The 13,079-nt window shown below is 46.8% G+C and overlaps 1 long non-coding RNA gene across 3 annotated transcripts; it reads right to left on the minus strand.

Annotated features, from left to right (window-relative positions):
- Nucleotides 1-505: 505 nt before the first annotated feature.
- Nucleotides 506-7,132, minus strand: LOC138667502 (uncharacterized). Of its 3 annotated transcripts, none has more exons than XR_011318794.1 (5): nt 6,888-6,996; nt 2,616-2,709; nt 2,043-2,134; nt 941-1,070; nt 506-767 (listed from the first exon to the last, which is right to left on the minus strand). It is a non-coding gene; the product is annotated as an uncharacterized lncRNA (long non-coding RNA). The 3 variants fall into 3 exon arrangements; XR_011318795.1 differs by having other exon boundaries at nt 6,950-6,992; XR_011318796.1 differs by lacking the exon at nt 2,616-2,709 and having other exon boundaries at nt 6,950-7,132.
- Between the last annotated feature and the right edge of the window lie 5,947 nt (nt 7,133-13,079).

Below are 13,079 nucleotides of genomic sequence, written 5' to 3' on the forward strand. Positions count from 1 at the left end.
TCACATCATAAAAATAGTATACAGCTTTGCAGGAAACTACTTTGAATCTCATCCTGGAATCATACTACGGTAATATGAAGTTCGTCTGAAAGGATAGTTGGCGTCTCTGCTCTTGTATACCATTAAACCTGCACTATCAACCATTATGTACATAGTGTCTGCTGACCCCAAAATTAGGAAGTGCCTAGAAAGTTCTTTATTATAGACCTTTCAACCAGTACAAAAAAAGAAGTAAAGATTTGACCAAGGTCGTATGTTTTGCATTCAATGTTTGAGAGATACCTAATGGAACCCAATGACCCATGAATCTCACAGTAAAAATGAAGTAGATTCAAAAGGAAAAAATCCTAATAGTACTTGAAAGGAAATATTTAGACTTGGTGTTGTCTACACAGGTACAAACACACTGGTCTATATGGTGATACTTAGTGATTTATGCACAGTACAAAAAACACAGAAATCCAAAAAATGCTGGAACTAGTGACCCAAAGAAATGGAGGTACACCAAGGTGATAGATCAGCTTTATTTGGTGATAGACCATAGAGAATTGTCTTAATAACAAAAGATTTTGGCAAAATTTTATTCAATATAATATGTTTGGTAGTTTTAGGTTATGTGCACATGTTGAGTATCTGCAGCGGATTTATCTGCACCAAAAACCAGAGAGTTGCCAGGATAAGTAATCTTCAAAGAAAAAAATAAGAAACATGGGATTTCAGAAATCTCATTCACTTTGCTGGTACTGTAAGTTGCAATGTCTTTTACCCTTGAGGAAAAGAGAAGAAAAAACGACAAAAACGCAATGTGTGAACAAGCCATTATTGAGTTTATCTGGTTTAAGAAGATTTATAAATACCCTAGTAGAATGGAAAATGACTATAAACAGCTTCTATCAAACTGGAAAATCTGAGATGTTCATGAATTGCAAAGACTACTGACCTCAATTAAAGCTGGGTAATGCTTAATGTCCTCTGTGATGGAAAATGAACACTTGCTGCTGAATTCCCCAACAGATTGCAGCCCATACCTTGTGAATCCATGGTGATCAGTCAATTGTCAGAGGAAACTTCTGAAAAAAAGTAGTCAACCCCTTTAATGTTTTCCTACAATTAAAAAAAAATAGTTCCTAATTTGCCACTGTGCTTTGTCTATGCATTTTTTGTTATCTGCCTTTATTATTACTATACCATACTACTAGCCATTACACGAGCAGCATTGCAAAAGTGTGATTTACCGAGTGGGTTCTAGATCAGGGATGTCAAGCTCAAATACACAGAGGGCCAAAATGAAAAGCTTTGACAAAGTCGCGGGCCGTCCTTGATATTTATTTAACAAATGTTTTTCCTTATCATCAAATATAATTGATTAACTTTTTCATATGGAAACAAACTTAAAGGGGTCGTTCCACAAACAAAGTACATTTTAATTACTAGATCTTAGAGTAAAATATTGGAATAGTATAATGTTATGTAAGAGCAGTAAAAAGCATATAAGCATATGGCCCGATGATCTAATTTAAATATGCAATAAAAAAAGGATAAAAAACCTTGAATAATACAGATAATAAAGTATGATGCAAACGAAAGTGCTCCCAAACACAGTATGATATAACTACAGTAAATTCCTTCACAGTACCCTCCATATGCACGGTATGATGACACTACTGTACCCCTCCTCAATCCCCCTGGCAAAGAATGGTGACCACATCACAGTATGATTCTCCAGCTGTATTCCCCACACAGCCCTCCATACAGGCAAATGGGACACACATAGTCCTCCATATAGAGTAACGGGGCTCTGCATTGCCTTCCATACAGTATAATGGCCCCACATAGTGCTTCATACAGTATAATGGGCCCCACATAGTCATCCATACAGTATAATGGGCCCCATATAGGGCTCCATAGAGTATAATGGCCTCACTTAGTGCTCCATGGAGTATAATGACCTCACTTAGTGCACCATAGAGTATAATGGTCTCACTTAGTGCTTCATACAATATAATAGATCCCATATTAAAAAAACACGAATATGCACTCACCATTTTCCCCTGCTCAGGTCTCTTCATGGTGTTTTCAGATGCTCTGCACATCTCGGTACAGCAGGAGCGTTGTAATGATGTAATTGCGCACGCTGCATTGAGACATCAGACACAGAGGACGAATATTAGGAAAGGGAGCATCAGCTCGGTCTTTGCTTTCAACTGTTTTGGCAACTAGGATGCTGATATAGTTGAAAGTGTGATGGTGGGTGAAAGTGCGAAGTCGGGGCAAGTGACCCTCTTGGCATTGTGGGCCAAATATACTCTGAGGACCCGCCCGACGTTGCAGGCCAAATATACTCAACTTGCGGGCCAGAGATTGACGTGTGTTCTAGATGGACCTTAATTCTGACCTAAAATATCAGCTTTGTATACTTGACCATAACCTTCTATTGGTAACACTTCAAACAATAAAGTTCATTATTCATGTTAACTCTAACACTATCTGCCATCCTCTCATTAGATTCTAGAAATTCCCCTTTAGGGCCCCATCAATCTGGTAAAAATAGCTGTACATTGCTGGAAAATTCGGAAGAGCAACCCCATTTGTTAGATAAGGAATATTTTTCATACCATAGAAGGCTTTGTGTCTGCATCGTCCCACCAGACGCGTCTGATAACAACACAACTCCATGACTAAGCCCCCTGCCCAGGGGACAGGTCTGCTCTTTGGAAAATAAAAGGACATTGTCAAAGTGGTGAGATAATTTTAGCTGGAATCCTAATCCACTAGACCAATATATATCTTGCCACGAAAAAGACAAATGCCTTATGTAGAAAGGAGGGTCTGATCTATTCTAGTCGGGAATGTGCTCAGTTTTCACATATATCCTGATCAGATGTGCTGGTAACTAGATCAAAATAGCAAAGTAGATTGATAAAAAAGACCCTAGCAAAGAGCAGATTAGTTATATATATAGAGAGAGAGAGAGAGAGAGAGAGAGAGAGAGAGAGAGAGAGAGAGAGTGTAATATAATAGAAGGGGTCATTTAACATTTCTACCTTTGGAACCTTTGGGGCTCAAAATCTCTGGGACTTCTAGTGTTAAGGGGTTAAGGGGATGTTGAACACCATGATGGGCACGTAATGTCAGAATGCATCCACACCACTCCTGGAAATTTCAATTGACCGGAACACTAAGGGCACTGCCACAATCATCATCAACTGGCTCAACATGTTCCTCGCCCTATCCACAGCAGGACACTATATCCTGAAACCTTATTATCATTATATAAAATTTATATCAAACACTATCAATTATATCCATCCCATATCTATCTATCTATCTATCTATCTATCTATCTGCACACTATAGCATGATTTTTCTTTTTTGAATATTGAGAAGCCTCATAGTGCTGCCTTCATATACAGTGCTTATCATAAATGAGTACATCACCTTTGAAAAGTAAGATTTTAATCAATATTTCACTGAACACAAGAACAGATTCCAAAATTTTGTCAAGACTGAGTTTTAACCAATAAAATGAAAGTAAGGTCAATAATATAACTTACTTTACAAAATCTTCATAGTTTTACTCAAATTAGTTGATGCAAAGATGAATACACCCCACATCAAAAACTACTACATCTAGTATTTGTATGACCTCCAGGATTTTTAAGGACAGAACCAAGTCTTCTAGACATGGAATGAACAAATTGGCGACATATTGTAATGGAAGGAGGTGGACTGTTGCTGTTGCACTCCTTTCCCTGAAGATGTGAGGAGACGGACATATTGAAGACATCAGTGCTGCCTATAATCTAAAGTGTAATGTGTATAATGTCATGCGTTATTGTGATGGTGATGTGTAATGTGAATTGTGTTATTATGATGCATTGTAGTGTTCTGCACTCTACTATGAGAAAACTGTGTTCTGCCCAGCAACAGACAGTAAGTAGGGTACGATAGAGTTAAAGGGGTTGTCTGGTCTAAATTGGTAAGTCTGCAGCAGCAATGGACTGGGACTACAATTCAGCCCTGGCATTTGAAAGCACACAGACCTATGCTATACACATCCCCTTCCCCAGATTGGGGTCATAGCTTATATTACCCTCCCAACAGGAAATCAAGACTATTTCCTATATTTTCAATAACACTGCTATATAAGATATAATAATATTGCAATATAACAGACAAATATCACCAGATATACAGCAGCGATAATACCGCCATACTGACCATTATTCAAAACCTCTGTACTAGGAATTATATTATCACCAGAGGCGTAGCTAAGGGTTCAGCTCAGGGGGGGCGAACTATCTGAGTGGGCCCCTAAACCTTGATTACAACTATGGTGGCACACTTTAATCATGGGTATATCAGACAGAGAGAGCGCGACAGACAGAGAGAGAGCGCGACAGACAGAGAGAGAGCGCGACAGAGAGAGAGCGCGACAGACAGAGAGAGAGCGCGACAGAGAGAGAGCGCAACAGACAGAGAGAGAGCGCGACAGAGAGAGCGCGCGACAGAGAAAGAGCGCGACAGACAGAGAGAGCGCGACAGACAGAGAGAGCGCGACAGAGAGAGAGAGCGCGACAGACAGAGAGAGAGCGCGACAGACAGAGAGAGCGCGACAGACAAAGAGCGCGACAGACAGAGAGCGCGACAGACAGAGAGCGCGACAGACAGAGAGAGAGCGCGACAGACAGAGAGAGAGCGCGACAGACAGAGAGAGAGCGCGACAGACAGAGAGAGAGCGCGACAGACAGAGAGAGAGCGCGACAGACAGAGAGAGAGCGCGACAGAGAGCGCGCGACAGAGAAAGAGCGCGACAGACAGAGAGAGAGCGCGACAGACAGAGAGAGAGCGCGACAGAGAGAGAGAGCGCGACAGACAGAGAGAGAGCGCGACAGACAGAGAGAGCGCGACAGACAGAGAAAGAGCGCGACAGACAGAGAAAGAGCGCGACAGACAGAGAGAGAGCGCGACAGACAGAGAGAGCGCGACAGACAGAGAGCGCGACAGACAGAGAGAGAGCGCGACAGACAGAGAGAGAGCGCGACAGAGAGAGAGCGCGACAGACAGAGAGAGAGCGCGACAGACAGAGAGAGAGCGCGACAGACAGAGAGAGAGCGCGACAGAGAGAGCGCGCGACAGAGAAAGAGCGCGACAGACAGAGAGAGCGCGACAGACAGAGAGAGCGCGACAGAGAGAGAGAGCGCGACAGACAGAGAGAGAGCGCGACAGACAGAGAGAGAGAGCGCGACAGACAAAGAGCGCGACAGACAGAGAAAGAGCGCGACAGAGAGCGCGACAGACAGAGAGCGCGACAGACAGAGAGAGAGCGCGACAGACAGAGAGCGCGACAGACAGAGAGAGAGCGCGACAGACAGAGAGAGAGCGCGACAGACAGAGAGAGAGCGCGACAGAGAGCGCGCGACAGAGAAAGAGCGCGACAGACAGAGAGAGAGCGCGACAGACAGAGAGAGAGCGCGACAGAGAGAGAGAGCGCGACAGACAGAGAGAGAGCGCGACAGACAGAGAGAGCGCGACAGACAGAGAAAGAGCGCGACAGACAGAGAAAGAGCGCGACAGACAGAGAGAGAGCGCGACAGACAGAGAGAGCGCGACAGACAGAGAGCGCGACAGACAGAGAGAGAGCGCGACAGACAGAGAGAGAGTGCGACAGAGAGAGAGCGCGACAGACAGAGAGAGAGCGCGACAGAGAGCGCGCGACAGAGAAAGAGCGCGACAGACAGAGAGAGAGCGCGACAGACAGAGAGAGAGCGCGACAGAGAGAGAGAGCGCGACAGACAGAGAGAGAGCGCGACAGACAGAGAGAGCGCGACAGACAGAGAAAGAGCGCGACAGACAGAGAAAGAGCGCGACAGACAGAGAGAGAGCGCGACAGACAGAGAGAGCGCGACAGACAGAGAGCGCGACAGAGAGAGAGCGCGACAGACAGAGAGAGAGCGCGACAGACAGAGAGAGAGCGCGACAGACAGAGAGAGAGCGCGACAGACAGAGAGAGAGCGCGACAGACAGAGAGAGAGCGCGACAGAGAGAGAGAGCGCGACAGACAGAGAGAGAGCGAGACAGACAAAGAGCGCGAGACAGACAGACAGAGAGCGCGAGAGACAGACAGAGAGCGCGAGAGACAGACAGAGAGCGCGAGAGACAGACAGAGAGCGCGAGACAGACAGACAGAGAGCGCGAGACAGACAGAGAGCGCGAGACAGACAGACAGAGAGCGCGAGACAGAGAGCGCGAGACAGAGAGCGCGAGACAGAGAGCGCGAGACAGAGAGCGCGAGACAGACAGAGAGCGCGAGACAGAGCGCGAGACAGAGAGCGCGAGACAGACAGAGAGCGCGAGACAGACAGAGAGCGCGAGACAGACAGAGAGCGCGAGACAGACAGAGAGCGCGAGACAGACAGACAGAGAGCGCGAGACAGACAGAGAGCGCGAGACAGACAGAGAGCGCGAGACTGAGAGCGCGAGACAGACAGAGAGCGCGAGACAGAGCGCGAGACAGAGAGCGCGAGACAGACAGAGAGCGCGAGACAGACAGAGAGCGCGAGACAGACAGAGAGCGCGAGACAGACAGAGAGCGCGAGACAGACAGAGAGCGCGAGACAGAGCGCAAGACAGACAGACAGAGAGCGCGAGACAGACAGACAGAGAGCGCGAGACAGACAGAGAGCGCGAGACAGACAGAGAGCGCGAGACAGACAGACAGAGAGCGCGAGACAGACAGACAGAGCGCGAGACAGACAGACAGCGCGAGACAGACAGACAGCGCGAGACAGAGAGCGCGAGACAGACACTGGCAGAGAGACTGAGAGAGACTGACAGAGAGCGAGGGAGACTGACAGACAGAGCAAAACATCCATTTTGCAAGAAACCTCAGGGACTTGTCAGGAGGGGAACAGTGTCCTGCCTCCTCCTCGCTGCACAGTGCAGTCACCTCCAGCCCCTGCAGCCTGAGCTCCTGCGTCCTCCTATCTCCTGTCCTGCTCCTGTGTGCAGGGCTCAGGGAGGGAGGAAGCAGTGTCCTGGAGTCTCTTCAGCAGAAACCACACAGCCAGCAATGTGTGCGTGTCTGCAGCATGCTCTGCTGGAGGCAGCAGGTACAGTGCTGGCACCCAGCGTCCCCTGACACATGCTCCTCTACTGAACAAACCGCAGCAGTGCAGGGAGATTCTGTCCCTGCTCTACCGCAGAGCTCAACTATATTGGCGTGCACAGCAGGCTGATATAGTTAAGGGTAGCGTAGCTCCAGGTGGGCCCCCTCTGAGCTCCGGGCCCGGGGCGACCGCACCCTCTGCCCCCCTGGTAGCTACGCTACTGATTATCACGATACAATGACCATATATTATTAATATCAGTTCTGCACCAGTGCTCTGCAGACCATGTATGGGTGTAGTGTGCAGGTTCTCACCAGTGACGTTCTGGCTGACTGTTCTCATTCATTCTGTTCTCATTCATTTTCCCTTTTCTTTTTTTATTTGGCTCAAACCTCAATGACCATTTCTTCCATCCATAATTCAAGATTTAACATGTTACTGCTGTTCCAGCCCCCTCTTCACTTTCCCCACCTCTACACAATCCATGTAGCGCTATAACCAGTGCACTAGACAATAATAATGCCTCCATGTGCTCTGTACAGTAATATTACCCTTCTTTTGGGCCCCACCTAGTGGCAGAGTCTCTATACAGTAATAAAATTCCATCTGTACATCCTTATAGTAACAACTAGATGGTGGCCTGATTCTAACGCATCGGGTATTCTAGAATATGCATGTCCACGTAGTATATTGTCCAGCCACGTAGTATATTGCCCAGCCACGTAGTATATTGCCCAGCCACGTAGTATACAGCACAGAGCCACGTAGTATATTGCCCAGCCACGTAGTATACAGCACAGAGCCACGTAGTATACAGCACAGAGCCACGTAGTATATTGCCCAGCCACGTAGTATACAGCACAGAGCCATGTAGTATATTGTCCAGCCACGTAGTATACAGCACAGAGCCACGTAGTATATTGTCCAGCCACGTAGTATACAGCACAGAGCCATGTAGTATATTGCCCAGCCACGTAGTATACAGCACAGAGCCACGTAGTATATTGTCCAGCACGTAGTATATTGCCCAGCGTTGTAGTATACAGCACAGAGCCACGTAGGATATTGCCCAGCCACGTAGTATATTGCCCAGCCACGTAGTATACAGCACAGAGCCATGTAGTATATTGCCCAGCCACATAGTATACAGTACAGAGCCACGTAGTATATTACCCAGCCACGTAGTATATTGCCCAGCCACGTAGTAAACAGCACAGAGCCATGTAGTATATTGCCCAGCCACGTAGTATACAGCACAGAGCCACGTAGTATATTGTCCAGCCACGAAGTATATTGCCCAGCGTTGTAGTATACAGCACAGAGCCACGTAGGATATTGCCCAGTGATGTACTATATTACCGAGCCACGTATGTCACAGGTTAAAAAAATAAAAAATAAACATACTCACCTAACGATCCGAGGGCCCCTTGTAGTTGAACATACTCACCATTCTTGTCGCTGCTCCTCAGCGTCCCGTCTCTCCGCTTCCTGGGATCCAACGGCGCTGTGCAGTTGGGCGCGCGGCTACCGCCATCTTGCGTTCCCAGGATGGTTTGCGAAATTACTCATATGACTTAGCGGTCTCGCGAGACCGCTAGGCCTTATGGGGAATTTCGCAAAGCATCGCTGGGAAAGGAAGATGGCGGCAGGCGCGAGCGGCTCAGCGGACAACGGAGGGTGAGTATTGCAGGTTTTTTGTTTTTGCACTCTTTTAAACATTACTTTCTTTTACTATTGATGCTGCATAGGCAGTATCAATAGTAAAAGGTTGGGGACACACAGGGTTAATAGCGGCGGTAGCGGAATGCGTTACCGCCGGCATTAACCCTGTGTTAGCGGTGACCGGAGGGGAGTATGGAGCGGGCGCCGGGGACACTGACTGCGGGGAGTAAGCAAACGGTGCGCCGGGGACACTGACTGCAGGGAGCGGAGCGCCGGGGACACTGACTGCGGGGAGCGGAGCGTCGGGGACACTGACTGCAGGGAGCGGAGCGCCGGGGACACTGACTGCGGGGAGCGGAGCGTCGGGGACACTGACTGCGGGGAGCAGAGCACCGGGGACACTGACTGCGGGGAGCGGAGCGCCGGGGACACTGACTGCGGGGAGCGGAGCGCCGGGGACACTGACTGCGGGGAGCGGGCGCTGGCCACTGACTGCGGGGAGTATAGAGCGGCCATTTTCTTCCGGACTGTGCACGTCGCTGATTGGTCATGGCTGTTTTGCGGCGAACAATCAGAGACTTGGATTTCCATGATAGACAGAGGCCGCGACCAATGAATATCCGTGACAGAAGGACAGACAGACAGACAGACGTACCCCTTAGACAATTATGTATATAGATGCTCCCCTGTGCCTCCTTACAGTTATACAACACCCTATAGTAATAATGATCCCCTGTGCCTCCTTATAATAATTACTCCGAACCTACTTATAATACAAACACTACGTATTCTTATAATAAAGTCACCTGTGCTTTCCCTATAATGATAATTCTCCAGTTTGCCTCCTTATAATAATGCCCTTGAGCAGGGGTGCACATAGAAATCATAGGACCCCTTTGCAAAAGTCCTTTCATGACACATAGTCACAGAAGGGCATATTTCCCAACTTTAAGACACAGAGGTGGATATGTATTGTGGCTCTTACACAATTAGGTATTTTGTCACTACTGAGGCCCCTTAGTGTATTCACCCACTATGATACCCCCTTCCATGGCGTCCATAGAGTATGATGCCCAAAAAATGCCACAACACAGAATGATGTTCCCACATTCCTTCACCTACCCAGCATGATGGCCCCACAAACTCTACACAGTAAGATGGTCACCCTGAACTCCCACACAGAGCATGATGGCCAACCCAGCATTCCACCGCACAGTATGATAATCATCACAGCTTCACCATACAGTATAATGTCCACCACAGCCTCCACACACACATTATGATGGTCACCACAGGTCCCCACACAGTATAATGGTCCCTACACAGCATGATCGTCTCCACAGCCCCCCACACAGTATAATGGTCACCACACACAGTATGACCGATAACCCCCGACAACCCCCTATATAGTATGATGGCCCTGAAACAGTATGATGGTTCTGCACGCAGTATGATGCCCCCCCATAGCCCCAATACAGTATGATGCCCCCCCCACATCCCAAATACAATATGATGGTCCACTAAACAGTATAATAATAATAATAATCTTTATTTTTATATAGTGCTAACATATTCCACAGCGCTTTACAGTTTTGCACACATTAGTATTAGTATGATGGTCTCTCACAGCCCCAATTCAGTATGATGGTCCATCCACAGCCACCCATATAGTATCATGGTCCACCCACACAGTATATTGATCCTCTACAGTCCCAATGCAGTATGATGATTCCCTCAGCCCCCCCATATACTATGATAGTCCCTTCACAGGCACCTATATAACATGAAGATCCTCCACTGTCCCAATACAGAATGATAGATTTCAAAAACCTGACCTGCACATCCAAACATAGACTGAGTGTGAACAGGTGCTGAACCCAGAGTTGCCAACTCGTATATAGTTAAGTATATGTTTGGATGTGCAGGTCAGGTTTTTGAAATGTATTCTCTAGCCTTCTGATCGTGCACTCCCGCCTCCTAGCCACAGGTGTTTTAATTATAGTAGGTCTAATACCCCTCCACAGAGAGTGAGAATTTGAGTCCAAGAAGAGGTTTCACATGTACCCGTTCAGATGGAGACGTTTATTCTCAATGAGGTAGGTCAAGCGTAGGACCTCGTATAAGAGAGATGCCGTAAAGTGGCTACGAGGTACACATAAATATGGCCATTTTTATGCGCTAAAAGCTCTCATTTTTCATATTTCTAGTGCAGTAATGCAGTTCAAATTTCGTGTTTTCAAGTTTGCATGTTTTGGCGCTGCAGTGTGCTGCCCTTTTTACTTAACTATATACGAGTTGGCGACTCTGGGTTCAGCACCTGTTCACACTCAGTCTATGTTTGGATGTGCAGGTCAGGTTTTTGAAATGTATTCTCTAGCCTTCTGATCGTGCACTCCCGCCTCCTAGCCACAGGTGTTTTAATTATAGTAGGTCTAATACCCCTCCACAGAGAGTGAGAATTTGAGTCCAAGAATAGGTTTCACATGTACCCGTTCAGATGGAGACGTTTATTCTCAATGAGGTAGGTCAAGCGTAGGACCTCGTATAAGAGAGATGCCGTAAAGTGGCTACGAGGTACACATAAATATGGCCATTTTTATGCGCTAAAAGCTCTCATTTTTCATATTTCTAGTGCAGTAATGCAGTTCAAATTTCGTGTTTTCAAGTTTGCATGTTTTGGCGCTGCAGTGTGCTGCCCTTTTTACTTAACTATATACGAGTTGGCGACTCTGGGTTCAGCACCTGTTCACACTCAGTCTATGTTTGGATGTGCAGGTCAGGTTTTTGAAATGTATTCTCTAGCCTTCTGATCGTGCACTCCCGCCTCCTAGCCACAGGTGTTTTAATTATAGTAGGTCTAATACCCCTCCACAGAGAGTGAGAATTTGAGTCCAAGAAGAGGTTTCACATGTACCCGTTCAGATGGAGACGTTTATTCTCAATGAGGTAGGTCAAGCGTAGGACCTCGTATAAGAGAGATGCCGTAAAGTGGCTACGAGGTACACATAAATATGGCCATTTTTATGCGCTAAAAGCTCTCATTTTTCATATTTCTAGTGCAGTAATGCAGTTCAAATTTCGTGTTTTCAAGTTTGCATGTTTTGGCGCTGCAGTGTGCTGCCCTTTTTACTTAAATACAGAATGATAGTTCCCCATAGTTCCCCCCCGACAGTATCATGTTCCCCCCACAGGCCCCTGTATAGTATGGTGACCCCTCCACAGGACCCTATATAGTACGATGACCCCCAAACATTCCCAAAACAACTCCAAAACAGTATAATGGTCCCCCAAAACAGTATGCTGCCCCACTACAAAATATGACGTGTCCCCACAGCCCCAATACAGTATGGTAGTCCTCCCATAAGCTCCTGTATAGTAAATGGTCCCACACATCTTTCCATATAGTTTGATGGGCCCACCACAGGCCCCTATATAGTATGACGGTCCACCAAAGGCCCCTACATAGTATGATAGTCCCCTCACAGACACCTGTATGACAGGATAGTATCACACAGCCCCGATACAGTATGATAGTTCCCCCTCAGCTTTCCATATAGTATGGTGGCCCTCCACAGCCCCACACAGTATGGGGATCCCCGATAGCCCCAATACACCATGATGGTCACCCACAGTCCCCTATATAGTTTGATGATCCATCACAGGACCCTATATAGTGTGTTGGCCCCCACGCATAATTATCGGCACCACAGACCACAAAAAAAATGGACCATCCGTATTCCATCCGTTTTTTTACGGATACCTTAACATTCTGTGGCATAGAACACTGTAAATAGTCCTGTAACTGACTGTATAAAAATAATTGCTGAGAAAAAAAAACGGATTGCATACGGATGTCATACGGATGTAAAAACGGATGATGCGATTAAAAATCGCATTGCACTCGCATTACACTCGCATGACAATCGCATGACAATCGCACACGTTACATCCGTTTTTTCGGTCCGTAAGTCGGACCGTTTTTTTCTCATAAGTGGAAATGAGCCCTTATAAAAATGAACAAGGGCTGCATTGGGCAAGGCTTCTGTACACCACCGAATGAAAACAGCGAAACATAACCTCTAATGCATTGTCTTTTTTGTGGAGGTGTATTCTCATGCACCTCTCCACAACCACACATGGGTATACGCTTCCTGATTTGGTCTATTTGGTGTTATCCTCCTCCTTAGGGCTCATACCCACTTGCGAGCAAAACGGACGAGTGCAATCCGATAAAAAATTGGATTGCACTCGGACCAATGTTATTTAATAGGTGACATCTCATTTGCGATTTTTTTTCTCAGCCAAAAT

This window comes from Ranitomeya imitator, chromosome 2 (genome assembly GCF_032444005.1).
Source record: "Ranitomeya imitator isolate aRanImi1 chromosome 2, aRanImi1.pri, whole genome shotgun sequence".
Classification (NCBI taxonomy): Eukaryota; Metazoa; Chordata; class Amphibia; order Anura; family Dendrobatidae; genus Ranitomeya; species Ranitomeya imitator.